The sequence below is a fragment of the Rhinolophus hipposideros genome (assembly GCF_964194185.1).
Source record: "Rhinolophus hipposideros genome assembly, chromosome: 1".
Classification (NCBI taxonomy): domain Eukaryota; kingdom Metazoa; phylum Chordata; class Mammalia; order Chiroptera; family Rhinolophidae; genus Rhinolophus; species Rhinolophus hipposideros.
Genome location: NC_138047.1, coordinates 5262875 through 5279724, shown reverse-complemented (window position 1 = coordinate 5279724; position 16850 = coordinate 5262875). Strand labels below are relative to the sequence as shown.

Here is a 16850-nt window from a genome sequence, read left to right as displayed (position 1 = left end):
ACTGGGGGGCTGGAGAACAGGGAGGTAGGGGTCTACTCTCCCATGTCCCCAAGGCTTCAGCTTCTCTCTGGTGGCCCTATCTCCAGCCACAACTCTTTCTCCAGATTCTGCTAATCATTACCTCCTGTGGCCCCGTCAGGCCTTGGAGCGTGACCGCCCCCCATGTTGATGTCTCTGAAGGGCTTCAGCACCCCTTGAGGGTTTCCTCAAACCCTGCCCACACCGTTATAAATAGTCCCTTTATGAAATTCTGCTCAATATCCATGTCAATACCCTAAACCATGAGTGTCTGCAGGGACTCTGACAATATAGTGGGGAAAGAGCCTTGTAAATACTTAGAATAAAATATATACACAAATTTCTGACTCATGCTACAACATGAATCAACCTTGAAGACATTACGCTAAGTGAAATAAGCCAGTCATAGAAGGACAAATACTGTGTGATTCTAATCACATGAGGTACCTCAGATTCAGAGAGAAGTCAAACTCACAGGGACAGAAAGTAGAGTAGTGGGTACAGGGGGCTGGGGTCAGGGGAAATGTGGAGGTTAGTTTGAAGGGCACAGAGTTTCAGTTTGGAAAGATGAGAAAGCTATGAAGATGGATGGTAGCCATGGTTGCACAACAATATGAATATTATACTTAATGTCACTGAACTGTAGACATAAAAATGGTTGAGATGATAAATTTTATGTATTTTTTTTAACCACAATTAAAAAAGAAAAAGAGAGCACTGTAAAACTTCCTGTCACACACACAAAAGGAATCTCTGCTTGAGTTCAGGAAAGATCCAGGCTCTAGGAGCCTGACCCAGAAACAACCTCCAGCCTGCTCTTCAGGGGGTAAGAGCAATTTCCTGCTTCAAGTAGGGTCCCTTATAATAAACTCTCACCTTTACAGTCTCCATAGCACTTCCTGCAGTTATAACCACACACAGGTTTAGTGCCTGTTTTCCCCGTGCACTGAAAGCTCCATGAACGGGCCTGTTTTAGTCAGTGTGGGCTGCTATAACAAAAATACCACAGACTAGATGCCTTATAAACAACAGACATGTATTTCTCACAGTTTTGGAGGCTGGAAGTCCAAGATTAAGGTGCAGGCAGATTCAGTGCCTCGTAAGGACCTACCTTCTGGTTCAGAGACAATTGTCTTCTGTGTCCTAACATGGAGGAAGGGGTGAGGAGCTCCATGGGGTCTTTTTCATAAGGGCACTCACTCCATTCTTGAAGGCTCTGTCCTCATGGCCTAATCACCTCCCAGAAGCCCCACCTCCTAATACCATCACACTGAGGGTTAGGACTTCAAGATATGAATTGCGGGGGGAGGGGAGGTGGTACATTCAGTCCCTAGACAGGTTCATGACTATTTTATCCGTAGCTATTTTGACCCCAGCACCCAGCTTCATCCCCCTGGCAGTAATACCTGCTCATTCCACATTTGAATGGAGAATGAATTTGGAATACAATATGGTGGGTGTTAGCATACTCTGTTCCTCCCTTCTCCATGGTGCACATCTGGGTCCTAGGATTACAGAAGACTGTAAATAAAATAACTGTTGCTATGAACTCTGTAAAACTTCAGGGGCATAAGGAGCACTACTTAGGACTTTTAGAGAACATGACAGATAGATGACAGCTATCAGGATGAGTGTGAGTCTCAGAATTTCAGAATCCACAGCAACGTATCACCTGACCATGGGTCATGCTAAATCATACTCTGACTCTGCTTCTTTCTTTCCTATCCAACCTCAAAATATCCTAATGTCAGCCATCCCAGAGCTTTAAAATGACCTTTCTCTCTTTTTCTATATTAATGTTTTGAAGCCACATTAATCAAGTTAATTATATTTAACTTTAATGGATTTTTTAACTATTAATATAATTCTTGAGATATTTTTGCAAGAGGGAAACTTTCCCACCCTGCTCATATATTTCTCGCTTAGCTTATGGTTCATATTAATGCCAAGTGGCTTTCAATCTTGACCTGAAACATGGTCAGCTGTTTCTTTTGTGATGTCATAATCTGATTTACAGTCTGAGTGTCACATTGGGTGCTCTCGGGAAGGTTTCTGACCTCCACCAGGATAATGAAGGAAATCCAAGACACCATATCCTTGATTCGCTCACCACACACATACCTGCCAAACTTACTCCCAGATCCTGTGCCTGCTGGCTCTCCATCTTGTTATGGCATCAGGTTTCGATGCCAGGTAGCCTGGAAACTGTCTCCTATCAATGTCTTGGGCCTTCCCTCACCTCCTACTGACTTGAGAACATCTTTTATTTTAAAAAGCCAGCTCAATCTAGCTCTTGCCTACTGTTTTCTCAGTTGGGCACTTTCAAATTCCCAGCAATGAAGTCATTTCCCTCCTTCTTCCCTCCTTGTTGACCAAAACTAGAACTGAAATACACAGGTGTGGGTACACCTCACGATGCTCCTTTCTACAGAAAGACGAGAGGAGAGAAGGGGGATGAGAGGCAAGGGTTTGCAAGCATTGGGATTCACATGGAAAGAATTTTCTGGTCTGGGCCCCTCATGAATTCGGGACTTTTGCCATATCTCCTGCAGGCTGTATGTAATGCTCTTCAAAATGATTTCAGGACTATTTTTGGCAAAGGCTCACACTGTATTTCAATAATCTACCACTTTGCATTCTTTTCTGTGAGCTACCTGTTTCTGCTTTTCGCATCTGCCTTTTGCCCCAACCCTCATCTATGCTACACAGATACACGAAATCTCTGGGCATCAGCAATAAAAAGGAATCAAGTGCTGACACATCCTACATGGGAGAACCTTGAAAAAATGGCTAAGTGAAGGAAGCCAATCACAAAAGACCAAATGGTCTCTGACGCCATTTATCTGAAATTTCCAGAAGAGGCAAATCCATAGAGACAGAAAATAGAATAGTGATTGCCGAGACAGGAGGTGAAGGGGGAAGAGGAGTCACTGCTAATGAGAGCAGGATTGCTTTTGGGGGGCATGCAAATGATCTCAAATTGATTATGGCAACAGATACTGTAAATATACTGAATATATTTATAAATATATTCAGTATATTTACAGTATCTGTAAATATACTAAAAACCACTGAATTGTACACTTGTGAATTGCATGGTATATGAATCATATCTCAATAAAGGAAAAACAACTTATGGTGAAGGGAAAGAAGGGGAAAGGAAGAACTTGATATTAGAGGAAATGAACAATGAGATTTCAGAGGAAAATAAAGAATGGGATTTGTTTAAGAGAAAGAAAAAATATGTTCTTGTAAAAGAAAAAAAAATAGAGGTGTTTATCCAATTCTTGGAGTGCTGTCTCTAAAGTATGTTCTGGAAACTGTAGAAACCAGGAGGAGGGGGAAAAAAACCTGGATCAATGTTGCAAAAGTGAAAAACAGACAAAGGGCAAAATTAACAATGGGATCAAACACACCAAAGCCAACCAGGAAGCAGAACGGAAGAGACAGCCCAGAACAAAGTGACAGGGAAAGAATTTTGAAATAAAATTTAAATTCAGTAGGACAAGAGAGCCCACTTTCTTTCTCCTGGTCTCCTTTTGTTTCTTACACCTACCCCCTACCCCCACCACCCCCACCATACACATCTCTCTCCGTCTCCCTCTCTGTCTCCGTCTCCCTCTCTGTCTCCCTCTCCTCCAATTAGAGTCCCTTTTCTAGCTCTGTTCACAGCAGGTTCAAGCAAGTCAAGGTTCAAGGAAGTCACAGACCTTGGGGACACACAGGAGCAAACAGTGGCATGGTGGGCATGAGCTGCCACCAACACCCATGAGCAGCAGCGTCCCTGGTCCTCACCAGAAGGTTATTCATGGAGCTAGAAAGAACCCAACTTCACAAAGTAGCCGGGAAACCCCCTTGGTGCCAGGCCAATCGGACTCTTGCAAGAGCAGACAGTTTCTTGGAGCTGGTTCCCTCTACTTCCTCTCTCACCAAACATCTGGTCTGGTCGCTAGACCTTGACGCAGGAAGTCCTGAACTCTTTTTTAAGCTGTGAATGCAATCTGGGGCAAATCCTTTCTGTTCTGCACCCATGCAGCAACGTTTCCTTCTGGGTTGCTCAGGGTGGCAGACATTACCCCTTCTGGTGCTATGATTCCCACCTTATAACTCTGAAACTTGGCCAGGGAAACCAACAGCCCCCATGTCGTAAAGTGAATCACTGGCTCAGGCCAGGATTAGGACACTTTAGTCCCCAGAGCCAGGTCTCATAAACAGGCCCACTATAAATGTCAGGGTGACACTCTGATCATGCCTTGGCAGGGAGAGCGTAAGCTACAAAAGGCGACATGTTAGTCTACACACCCGGTTGTTTTTTCACATTGTTATACCTGTTTTATTGTGAGAAATCTGAAGCTTAGAAAGGTTAAGTTGCCTAAACTAAAACAAACGGCAATCCACTACTTTTCCTGATTCCAAATCCTATAGACCTCTCCTAAAACATCTATGTGGTCTTTAAATAAAACAGTCCATTACTGCCACAGTCTTCCCTAACAAATATGTGTTACATGATTTAAAAAAAAAAAATTCTTTAAATGGTGTAAATGCAAACAATTCTTTAAATTGTGGCAATTTACTGTTTAAGAAGAAAAATCTGACACAAAGCAAGGTGCCATAGAAAGACTTGAGAGTTTGGGGGGAACAGGGAAAGACTCTGCACCCTCCCTGTCTCATTCAGTTCAGGATGACAAGGCTCCAAGGCAGACCTGCGATAACTTGATGCCAGGAACAAGATGACCTCACTCGTGTTTGTTCAGATCTGTGCATGGCAACTCATTCTGAGACTAAACATGACCTGGCTTTGTAAATATGATTTACATTTTCAGAACTAGGCATCAAATCAGATCCTCGAAGGAATCATGCATTTGAAAATTAAAAATTTGACCCCTGGAAAAAGATTTAAAAAGGAATACCACCCTTCCACCCCTATTCCAGCAACCTTCTGCCACATTCGAGAAATACATAATCAAGGAAATAATTTCCTGTAGTAGTATGCCACCAAGAAGTATTTATTAAGTACCTAATTGCTTATGGTTCTGGGCTAAGCACTATATAAAGAGCATTGCATTAAGCTGGTCTCTCTCACTCGTTTTAAGCCCTTACCATGTAAGGTAGACAGCTCACCTGGACAAACAGGTTCTGGACACAATGACAGCAGATGGGAACTTGAAAACATACCAGTGACTGGACACGGAAGCATTCATCTGGTCACTGTCAGTGCATTTTGGGGGCGCGGAGCCAGGAAGGAGCATGTGGGTTGTGTAGCTGTCGGGTTTCTGAGGGCTGTTTGGCTCAGCTGCAGACACTGCCCACACCAGTACAAGGTACTGGTAAAGACACCAGTCCTCTCCTGGTGAGCAGAGAAAGCTGTGGGACGAGGTGGCAGGCAGTGGGGAGGAGGTTGGGGTCACAGCTAGGATGGAGTGGGGGGGGGCAGAGGACAGGCCACAGGGTGTGGCCAGCAGAGAGCAGTGAAGCAGAGAGGAACCCCAGGGGAACCCACCAGAGAGCAGCTGTCGCTGGCAGTCCCACCCATGCCTCCTGGCCCAAGGGATTTCTCAAGCCTTCAGCTGTGCTCCGAGACCCAAGGTGGATTCTAGAATGCTTGTGGTTGATGGGAATGGGGAAGCAAAGGGTCTACGTAAAGATTAAAAGTTGTGTTTTGGAGGTCAAAGTGTCAGGGCGTGAAAACATGGCCTCTGGAGAAAGTGCTAATAAGTGACGGGATCAAACGTACCCAGGAGAACGACACCCTTAGATCCACCCTTGATAATGAGAAGACCTCAGCATGGGCCAGCTGACAATAGTTCACAATCTGACCTTGTAAAAGGGGCATGGGCAAGTAGGAAAACCTGACTCAGCATCATAAAGCCACGACAGTCAAGCAGAACTCTGTCATTAAAAGGCATCACATTGACTAATTAATAACTATAAGCTTTCCAAACCATCTTAGATTAGTGGCAGGACCCCCCCCCCCAGTCCAGACCCCAAACACAGACACCGCACCTCGCTCCTGAGAGGGGCCAGGTGCTAGATGGAAGCATCTCCATCTCACGTCCCTCAAATAACGCACCTCTTCCTGTAATCACGCACGCAGATATTTGTTCAAAGAAACGTCTAAGGCAGCTTATGAGAAAAACATGAAGGGGGCATGTGGCTAATAAATCTGTGATTTGACAGGATCTATCTTTAGGAAATGTCCACACCTTTTCCACTAGCAAGTCGCTTGCAGGCATCTGTCCCGGTTTCCATCTGTCCGAGAGAATTACTTAAGTGTGTGAACAAAGAAGCAAAGGATGTTTATTATAATGTTTAAAATGGAAAAACAACACATGAAAACCACTTAAATAGCCATCATTAGGAAGCTGGTTAAATTTGGGCACCTCCATGGAATATAATGTAGCAGTGCAAAAAGAATGAAGTAGATTTATATGGAAAAGACCACATAAGTAATGCTACAGAAAGACCTTAAGGACATGCTGTTAACTGAAAGCCGTAACAGAACACTATGGAAAGCATGACATTATATATATATATAAACATCCACAAAACTATATGATTTCTCCATGTAAATATGGTCATGTACATACACACAAGAAAATCTGGACAGATTCATACCAAACTGGTAATAGCGATTACCTCTGGGGAAGTAGGTTGGGGATTGGGAAATTAAGGGGGATTTTTGGCTTTATCTGTGTAGAATTTTATTTTACAATGAAAATGTTTTTGAGTGTTACTTGTGCAAGTGAAAAGGAATTTTAAAAGAATGGGGGATTATGATGATGTTGAAGAGTTACCTGTTCCTGAAATTCCTTCTCTTCCTGGGATGAGGGAGATTTATTCTTTCCCAGAGGAGGGAGGTGGTGCCAGGTATTACCAGACAGGCATATTTCTTCAGTCTCCTAGAGAAGCTCTCAACTCTGGCATGGGAGAGAAAGGATCCTCATTGGTCCTGGGCCAAGACCCTGGGTATGACGATGTTGAGCTTAGCACCATGTAGTTGCCATTTTTGGTGCAAGTATCTTTTCAAAGAATCCTTCTGTAATGTTGTTTCTCAAATAAATGAGAATTCTGCCTTCTTCACTAAAAAAAAAAAAAAAAAAAAAAAAAAAAAATGATGGGGGAAAGGAATGAGCATGTGTCTCTCCAAGAGCCAGACAAATAAACACAGTTGACAGATGAATTGTGTGTGGAGGATGGAACTTGTTCTCCAGGACCTAAGCATGAGTATTCTCCTCTATCCTTTCCCTCATGCCCTCGGCATCCAGAATTGACTATTTGACACATGGATCCCAAACACCCCTCTTAGCTGGGCGGCCCTAGCAATCTATTCTGAAGCCGTGTGGTACCCTACACCACTATCCCACGCCCAGGAATAATTACTGTGGGAACTAAATAGCTAGAAACCCCACATAATGCTGTAATCTATGGCTCCAAAATTCAATGTCAGATTACTTGTCTTGAATATTCCAAGGGTCACTACACAAAGAATTCAAAGGACCTCATTACCACACTACTGAACCTTAGTGAGTTCGTGGTATCTATGGTTTTAAAACAGAGACTGGAACAGTTTGAATGTTCTGAATTGGCATTTGAACAAGTCACCAACAAGAGAATTAATGAGTGACAAGGGTGGCAAGAATACAGCATCTCCCCAGCCTAAGATTTTGTAGTCATAGGAAGTCACGCTGGGCCAGACCTTAAAGACCAAAAAAACAAAAACAAAATACAAAACAAATAAACAGCAACAAAAACAACCTAAAACGGGACTAGGGAAAGAACAAAATCTGGAAATAGAAAAATAACTAAATGTAAGTCTGATAGGATCATTTTCCTCAGTATATTCACCTTCTACTTCACTCTTACTTTTTTTGTCCCACATGGGAGGCTAAAATGGTGAAGCATCAATGAGCACTTCATCCTCAGAGAATGCCTGGTATAGAATATTAATCACATCCGCTTTTATTTTCTTTAGAGAGGAACAAAACAATATTTTTCATTTCAACCCAGCTAACATGAACGTTTAAAAAATATTTGCCTGGCAAAGATTACAATCACAGATGTACTGAACCAAACAGCATCACGTTGCCTTCCTCATTAATGGAATGAATTGTGACTTCATGTGGAAGTTCAGGTTCAAGGACTAAGTATACTGAAAACGGCATCATGGTCTTGACTCTATGGAAATTATAATGAGAAAATATGATCATGTGTTGATTCTGAGTCTAATTGGAAAAATATTCTGTATAAATAATATGCCTACTGTAACCCACCATTGTAGGATCTTAGTAAATGAAATAAAACCCAATTAAAATTCTGTTTTCTCAGTTGTTGAATCTAGGTCATTTTATATATGTATACACACATACACCCACGTATGTACATGTGTGGTAATATTCTGTTCTTTGCGTATTTCTGTATGTTTGATAATTTTCATAATAAAAATTGGGGGAAAGTCTGTTGTTTCTTTCAAAAGATTTCACATCATTCTTTCCTGTCACCTTGTTCAGACCTTCACTTGCTTGTGGGTAATGACTCTGCAGCAGGTTTCTCTGACTTTCTCTGACTCCACTTTGCAGCCCAGCCTATACATAGCAGCCACAGCCCTCTTCTAAAACAAGCTTTTCTCTGGCCTGTTTCCGTATGGCCCCTCACAAAGTGCCAGACTCCGCGGCCCAGCTTTCCTGGTCCTCAGCATCCAGTCCCACCTTCCTGTTCCACCTTAGTTCCCCAAGACCCATGGGCTGGTCTTCCCATCATGGGCACCCTGCCCCAAATGTGCCCCCAACAGCCTCCACTTATCTCAACTTCAGCATTTGACTCCCATCAAGTCCTGTTTCCCCGCTCATTCTCTGTCTTTAGCACCTGAACTGTCAACATCCAGAAAGAGTACAGGCTGCCGCTTGGATATAAATTTAGCATTTCCATTAGCAATAAAATTACCAGCTCAGTGATTCTCTCTCAGCTACTTAAAAACCAGGAAACAAAAGGAACAAGCAGCAACTAACAGATGTGGATTATTTATTGATTTCAATGTAACAATGCTTCTAAAGCTAGGCCAGAGTAGATTCGCTAAAAACATGCGATCATGTCATGCGTTTGTTCAACATATTAGTGAGCATATGTGAACCTTTCTGGGCACTTAATGAATAAAACGTTGAACGTATACCCTCACTGGATGTATACTCTAGTGGAGATGGAAAATACATGCACATGTACATGTAGAAAATACATGTGTGTTATGTAGCATATTAGAAAATGGCAAGCACAATAAAAAGAAGAGAAAGTTGGAAAGGATAAAAAGAACTCGAGAGTACATGGTGGGGAATGTGGCAGGGAGGTGGGGAGTGCAATTTTAAATAGTGTGGTGAGGGTCTCAGTCCATTCGGGCTGCTATTGCAGAATACCATAAATTGTGTGGCTTATAAACAACAGACATTCATTTCTCACACTCTGGAAGCTGGAACTCAGAGATCAGGGTGCCAGCAGATTTGGTGTCTAGCGAGGGCCTTCTTCCTGGTTCCTAGATGGCCATCTTCTCGCTGTGCCCTCAATGGAGGGAGAGAGGAGGGAGCTCTCTCTGGGTACCTTTTACTAATCCCATCATGGGGGCCCCACCCTCATGACCTCATCACCAGATCCACATACCATCATACTGGGGGTTGGGGCTTCAACTCGTCGATTTTGGGGGAGACACAAAATTCAGACCATAGCAGATAAGGAGTCTTCATTGAGAAAGCGACATTTGCAGAAAGACTTGAACAAGGTAAGAGAGTTGGCCTTGAAGATATTTAGGTGAATAGCATTCCAGGCAGCCAGGCAGAGGAAACTTAAACAGGAATGAGCCCAGTGAATCTTTATCATCTCTCAATATGGGCACTCAGTACCTCAGTACCTCAAGCTAGAAAACACCAAGTTTCTTAGTGGACCTTCTTTCCTTCCCTCCTGATACTCCCCACTTCAGTGGGTCAGGCTCTCCAGCCCCAACGTTTTCTGCATTGCATTTGACAAATAGCCAATAAAATATTAATTAAGTAGGGAACAAAGAGATAATGCTCCAGTTTTGTAACTCTCAATTATTTACTACACCGTGGATCTCAAAGAAGACTCTCAAAGCATGTTTGTTAACTGATCTGTTCATGGATGGCCTCCTATGTCGCCAAAGTTCACTCCTTTTGTGGGACCCTTTTCTTCAGTTGATTCCATGTTCTGTCCTTTGGAGACTTGTAGATAGAATTCAGTACACGATAGGAGAATGAAAGAAATATTCCAGTCAACCTCCAATGAAAACCGACCAAGTCAGTATGTTGGAGGAGGAAGGGGGCAGAAAAAGGAATGGAAGGAGGGAATTGCAAGGCTTTTCAGAAGCACTGGTGTGGCCCGCCGCAGGGGGAAACCCAGTCAGTGAATCCAGCTTCATTTTCATCCAGGGAGGCCCCAGCACTCAAGGACGACCTAGCTTAATAGGAAGTCTCTGCACAGTGAAAATAATAAGGCATAAGGGAGAGCTGCAACTCATACATTTTAACTTAAAAACACAAGTCATGAATCATCTCTATCCCCGTATGGAAGTCATTAGGGAAAGTGAAGAAGGATAAAAGTGAGGGGACAAAAATTAGGATTTCATCCATCCTGACTCTCAGTCATTTATTATCACCCAGCTATACACACACTTTAAAAACCACAACAAGCAAAACTGCCCAACTGGAAAATACCTTGTCACCTTAATTGGGTTGAGTTTTATTTTAACCAGGACAGAGAAATAGTAAGTTTTAATCATAAAGGAAAAAGAAACAACCTCTCTCTCTCTAGGATTTACACGTCTCGGCACAGATTAAGGCAGGCAGGTTATTTATTTTTTTACCTTACCCTGACATTTCTGCCTTCTTCAGCAGAGTATAATCCCAGTCACTTCCGGGGTTCTCCAAGCCCCGGGCACAGGGCCTGCACATCCAGGCACAGCCCTGTGCCACCGTGAGAACAAGACAGCTGGGGTCTCTGCCCCTGGGGAGCGTGTCGTCCTGGGAGGACACACACGTCCTGAGACATTAAATGCATAAAATCGCAACATAACCTTAAATTATTTAAACTTTCACATTTAAATTACCATTATGGTTAGTATTAGCAGAGAAGTTTAGAGGGACTCGGCCTAGATGGTGGGGGTGAGTGTGCAGAGGGGTCGGGCTATCTTAAGGAACTGATGCTTCAGCTGAGACTTGAGGTCAAGTGGGCTTCAGTCAGGACACGAAGGAGGGTAGAAAGTTCCTACAGAGGGAAGGGACTCAGTGCTTTCCAGGAACCGAAAGGTCAGGGTTCCCCAGAGAACCAGAACCAATAGGAGGTATCCATAGAGAGGCACTGATTGTAGGGAATAGGTTCATGGCTTACGAAGGCAGACAAGCCCTGAAGTCTGCAGGTGAGGAGCTGGAGACCCAGTGGAGCCGATGGTGTAATCCAGTCTCAGATCCAGCAAGACCCAGAAAGAGTCCATGTTTTAGTTTGAGTCCAGAGGCAGGCACAAAGCTGATGTCCCAGCCCAAAGGCTGTTATAGCAGCCTGAACAGATAAGGCATCAGCCTTCACAGAAAAAACTCGCCAGCCCTGAGCTAAAAGTTAGAGCTAAGGGGGTGGGCAGGTTGGAAACCCAGGAAAGGAACAGGCAGTGTTGCAGGGGCCGGTCCCTCCCACTTTCATCTAGGACTGAGAGGCTCTCCGGGAAGTCTCTTGGTGCAGCAGGGAACACCATACAAAGTCGTGGTTGTTCAGAACCCCACTGAGGGAGGAAAGACTAACCGACACACCTTGGAACATGTCTGCACCTTACCTATAGATTCACATTGCGATGGTTGTTGTTTATACTTGTGTGTTTTCACATTAACTTTGAAAATGCTCCTTGAAACAAAAATCCACTCTGCCTTCTATAACTGGACTTCCCTCCCCAGTGCTAGGGGCTGGTCGTTGAGGCAGAGTGACATTTTCCTAAATGCTGGCTCATTATTTTGCTTCTGGAATTGCACATCCAAGGATCAAATGGCACAATCTGAATACATCCAGGAGGGGCGGGGATCCCACCAGAGGTGGCCTGAAACAAAAGAAACAACTTCAAAATCACATCACGCAATCTGGACCTGTTACAGGACAGATGGAACTCTGAATTGTTTGATTCTATCAGCAGAACAGAGGAAGGAAACGTTTTTAAAATGAGATTATGTTATTTTCCCCCAGTTCTTATTATGAAACCTTCCTGAAATGAACTTTAAATATCGGCAGCCTCTTTCATGGGAATGAATGGGGTTCAGCCAGCAGGAGTTTTGCAGGAAAGTGGTTCCATTATGAAAAATGTGGAGACGCAGAGGTTGAGATGAATAGTGGATCCCAGTGGGGTCCTTTGGGTAGGTGAAAAATCAGGCTCTAAAACACAGCTGTGTGTGTTAGGAGGGGACTTTTTGAAAAAGCTCTGTGCCCCATATAAACATTAATTACAGAGTCCTTTTTCAAAAGACAGCAATTGTAATGAATAAAAACACTTCTGCATTCTTTGCCCTCAAAAGCAAAATGATTGACAACTAGTTATTGTATAGAGAAGGAAAACATTTCCTGAAAGCTATGAAAATCTCCCCCAAATAAAATCAGGCAATCATTCTTTATAAGGCTAGGCTGTCTATACAGAATTTTCCAAAGGAAGTTGTCTGTATTAGTCAGCCCCAAACCCTGCTGAATAATTTTAAAAAATGTTTTGCTAGCCTTGTCTAGTCAAACGACTGCCAGGACCAGCCAGGCGTTTGTCCTCTTAGCCCACTCACACGTGTAAATGTTGGGGTTCCTCAAGACCCTCTGAGTACCAGAGCCAACTTTTTACCTGACATTGCCACTGAGACACAGGTTGGAATCTCTGAAATTTAGTGATCTTCCCAGCCCTGTCCAACTCTGTGAATGACACTTACCTCCATCCACTCATCAAGCAAGAATTTAGGATTCATCTCCAATTCTTCTCTTCTCAGGGCCCAGCCTCCAGACCCTTCTCTACAGAAATACAAAGAATGACTTCTCCAAGTCTAAACAAGACCATTTCATTGCCCTGCTGACATCTGTTACTGACTTCCCATTGCACAGAGTAAAATGCAAACTCTCTTCATTAGCCTGCTAGGCCTGCATGTTCTGGTGTGGCGATTTCCCTAGCCATTTCTTAGTGACTTCTTCCTCGCTCACAGCGTGCCAGCAGCACCGCTGTTTTTCAGTCTTTGAACACTCTGTTCCTTCCCACTTTGAGCTTCTGTGTTTTCTGTTCCCTGTGCCATAGAGTTCACCACACACATCACAGACCACCACTTGGGACAGAGCACACTCCCGACCTCCTTTTTCTTTTCATTATTGGGGCTGAGCTGACTGTCCCTATTGGGAGTTCCACTTGGCCCCTCCAAAAGCACCCTCTTCTCTCCCCAAGTGCTGAGCCCTTGAGAAATAAGTCAGAGAAACCAGGCAGTTAGACACCAAAATACCACCTTAATGACTACAACGCTGATCTTGGAGAATGTGACCCGTGATATCTGCAAAAAACTGGTTTCCTAACACTAACCCAGGTTCAAGCAGACCCAGCCAACCAGCCCCAGGCTGTGCTGTCAGGGCAGGAGGCCCAGAGCAGACCCACCCTCTCTGCAGGCAGCTTGGCTCTCCAAGAAGAGGACATAATCGGACTCTGCAAACCCAGCTGCTCTTCCCCAGTGTAATTCCTTTTCCTCTAGGAAGTGACGTGGCAGGAGGAAATCTGAATGTGACCTCACAAAGCTTCCTCTATGCGGAAGAAAACACCAGAAGTTGAGAAGGAGAAGTGCTCCCTATTGAGCCAGCCACTCCCAGTCCCCCCCACAAACTCACCCCCCTAAAGTGCACACTCTGACTCTCCTCCTCTGGGCTGCACAGGGGCCTCAGTCTGGCTCTCCTGACCCCCGCATCTAGGAAGGGACTTAGAACAAAATGAGAGTCAGCGTGGACACCCAGTGCAGGCTGGGCCACTCACAGAAGCCCATTTCCACAGAGCTCTGTGTGTGTCTCTCCGGCCTCAGTGAGAGGGTATAAAACGAAGGGAAGTTCCGTCCTCCTCAAACAAGGGCTTTGTGAAACTTTTCTTTTTGTCTGAAGACAGAAACCGTATCACCCAGACCCAGACTGCCCATCACTCAGAGGTTAAATTGTTCCGCACTGATCGCAATGGCCTGGGCTTCCTGGTGACAGAACGGGCTCTCACACGTTAAACAGGTCTTGTTCTAAAATCAGAGCCGTTGTGTTTGAAGTCTCTCCCCTCCAAGGAGACGTCTGCAGCCCCCACACATGGGGTGCCCACCGTTGTGTAGGCATTCCGGAAAAAGAGTCATCACCACTTGTAATCTACAACCTGTGCTGTCTCACTCCAGCATTTACATTCTCTGCAAAGGGTAATATTTAAGCTGGAACTGTTGTAAAGAACGCAGAATAATACGTTTACTGTGTTTCCCCCAAAATAAGACCGGGTCTTATATTAATTTTTGCTCCAAAAGACGCATCAGGGCGTATTTTCAGGGGATGTCTTATTTTTTCATGTACAACAATCTACATTTATTCAAATGCAATCATGTCATCTTCTTCTGGAACATGGTCATTACGTACTAAATGTGTCTGTCTGGCTGACAATCTTAACTGGGGCTTATTTTCAGGGTAAGTCTTATTTTCCGGGACACAGGGTACATGTACAGCAACCAGCCCATGGTGGAAGTCTAACCTACCAGACTGAGGGCAGCAAGAGATGGAGTTATTAATATGTAAGTCCCAACTTGGGTGGAACCAGCGCTGTTCCCAGGACAGAGAAAAGCTGAGCCCTGCTCTGGCCCCCACTCTAGGGGATCCTGGGGCCAAGGGACAATCAGGGAGGCAGTGCTGTCCATTGCTACTGAGAAAGCCCCAAGACTACAGATACAGCTACATCCCTAATCTAGGCCTGTAAATCTGCACAGTAAATCCTTCAAGAGTCACCACCACTCCACCGCAGCTCCCCACCGTGCAGAGTCCTTCAGTGGCTTCTTCCCTTCAAAGAACCTCCTTCAACTTGACTCAGCTGTCCAGCGGAGGAGGGGATGGGTGCTCAGTGGGACTTCCCTGAGCCCACACCCTTTGCAGGCATGACCCTGCCTCTGAGACGATATGAAAATGGTGCCTGCAGTTCACTTTGAGAGAGAACACTGGGAATGCCATTCCTTCGATAATTCGTCAGACATTTCTGAATTTTCACTCTGCCAGGCCACACAAGGAAGGTTTTCTGGAGGACAGACTCTTGAGCTGAGTCTTCAAAGATAAATGGATCGGGTCAGTATTAGAGGGATGGGCTGGGGGTGGCGAGTGGATGAGCAAAGACGTTGAAGGGGCAAAACTCAGCAGCAAAGGTGGAAACTGCCAAGACCTGGGTGGTGAGGTCAGGCCAGAGCTCAGCCTGTGTCTTGCAGTTAGTGGAAGTGACAGGGTCAGGTCTGCATCACAAGACCTGGAGCCAGTGAAGAAGATGGATTTGCAGGAACCGGGACCGGTGACATAGATACAGATTGGAAGGTTGTCGCTGCAGCACACACTCCTGGGAGGCCTTACAAAGCCAGGGGTTTAGGGGGATATGTAAATGCTTCAGACTGGAATAGGCAGTGGCCTAGGGAGATTAAAAGGCTTTAGGAACTCTCATACACTGTTGGTGGGAATGCAGACTGGTGCAGCCGCTATGGAAGGCAGTGTGGAGGTTCCTCAAGAAATTACGAATAGAATTACCATATGACCCAGCAATCGCTCTCCTGGGTATCTACCCCAAAAATATAAAAGCATTTCTCTATAGAGACACGTGTACGCCAATGTTCATTGCAGCTTTGTTTACGGTGGCCAAGACATGGAAACAACCAAAATGTCCTTCGATAGATGAATGGATAAAGAAGTTGTGGTACATATACACAATGGAATACTATTCGGCGTTAAGGAAAGATGATATAGGAACATTTGTGACAACATGGATGGATCTCGAGAGAATAATGCTAAGTGAAACAAGTCAGACAGAAAAAGCAGAGAACCCTATGATTTCACTGATATGTGGTATATAAACCAAAAAGAACAAGACAAACAAATGAGAAACAAAAACTCATAGACACAGACAATAATTTAGTGGTTACCAGAGGGTAAGGGGGTGGGGGGTGGGTGATGAGGGTAAAGGGGATCAAATATATGGTGATGGAAGGAGAACTGACTCTGGGTGGTGAACACACAATGGGATTTATAGACGATGTAATACAGAATTGTACACCTGAAATCTATGTAAATTTACTAACAATTGTCACCCCAATAAAATTAATTAAAAAAAAATACTTAAAAAAAAAAAAAAAGGCTTTACGGGGGTGAGAGAGGACCCACCCAGGGACAGGAGCCAGGTGGGCTAAGGTAGCTACAGACAACAGTTGGCAGGCTCCTTCCTCCATTATATCTATGAATGTTTTTGAAAGTCAAATTTGCTAAAGGTGTTTCAAAAGGGAAAGGATCCACTTCTGTGTCTGTGCAGAAAAGTACTGCAGGCAGGGGGGACTCAGGCATGTGTACCCCTAAGCTCGTAGTAGCATTATTCACAACAGCCAGGGAGTGGAAGCCACCCAGCTTTCACGGATGGGTAAATGAGTAAACAAAAATGCCGTCTCTCCATACAATGGAATATTAGGGAGTCCTGAGAAGAAGGGAATTCTGACACAGGCTACAACATGGATGAACCTTGAGAAATTATGCTAAGTGAAACAAGCCAGTCACAAAAGGACTGGAGGTCCATTGGAGGATTCCACATATAT

General features: G+C 44.3%; 1 long non-coding RNA gene across 1 annotated transcript; it reads right to left on the bottom strand.

Annotated features, from left to right (window-relative positions):
* Positions 1 to 10632: 10632 nt before the first annotated feature.
* On the bottom strand, positions 10633 to 13755 carry LOC308508346. The gene is made up of 3 exons (XR_013995015.1): positions 13664 to 13755; positions 12960 to 13038; positions 10633 to 12097 (listed from the first exon to the last, which is right to left on the bottom strand). It is a non-coding gene; the product is annotated as an uncharacterized lncRNA (long non-coding RNA).
* Positions 13756 to 16850: the final 3095 nt, after the last annotated feature.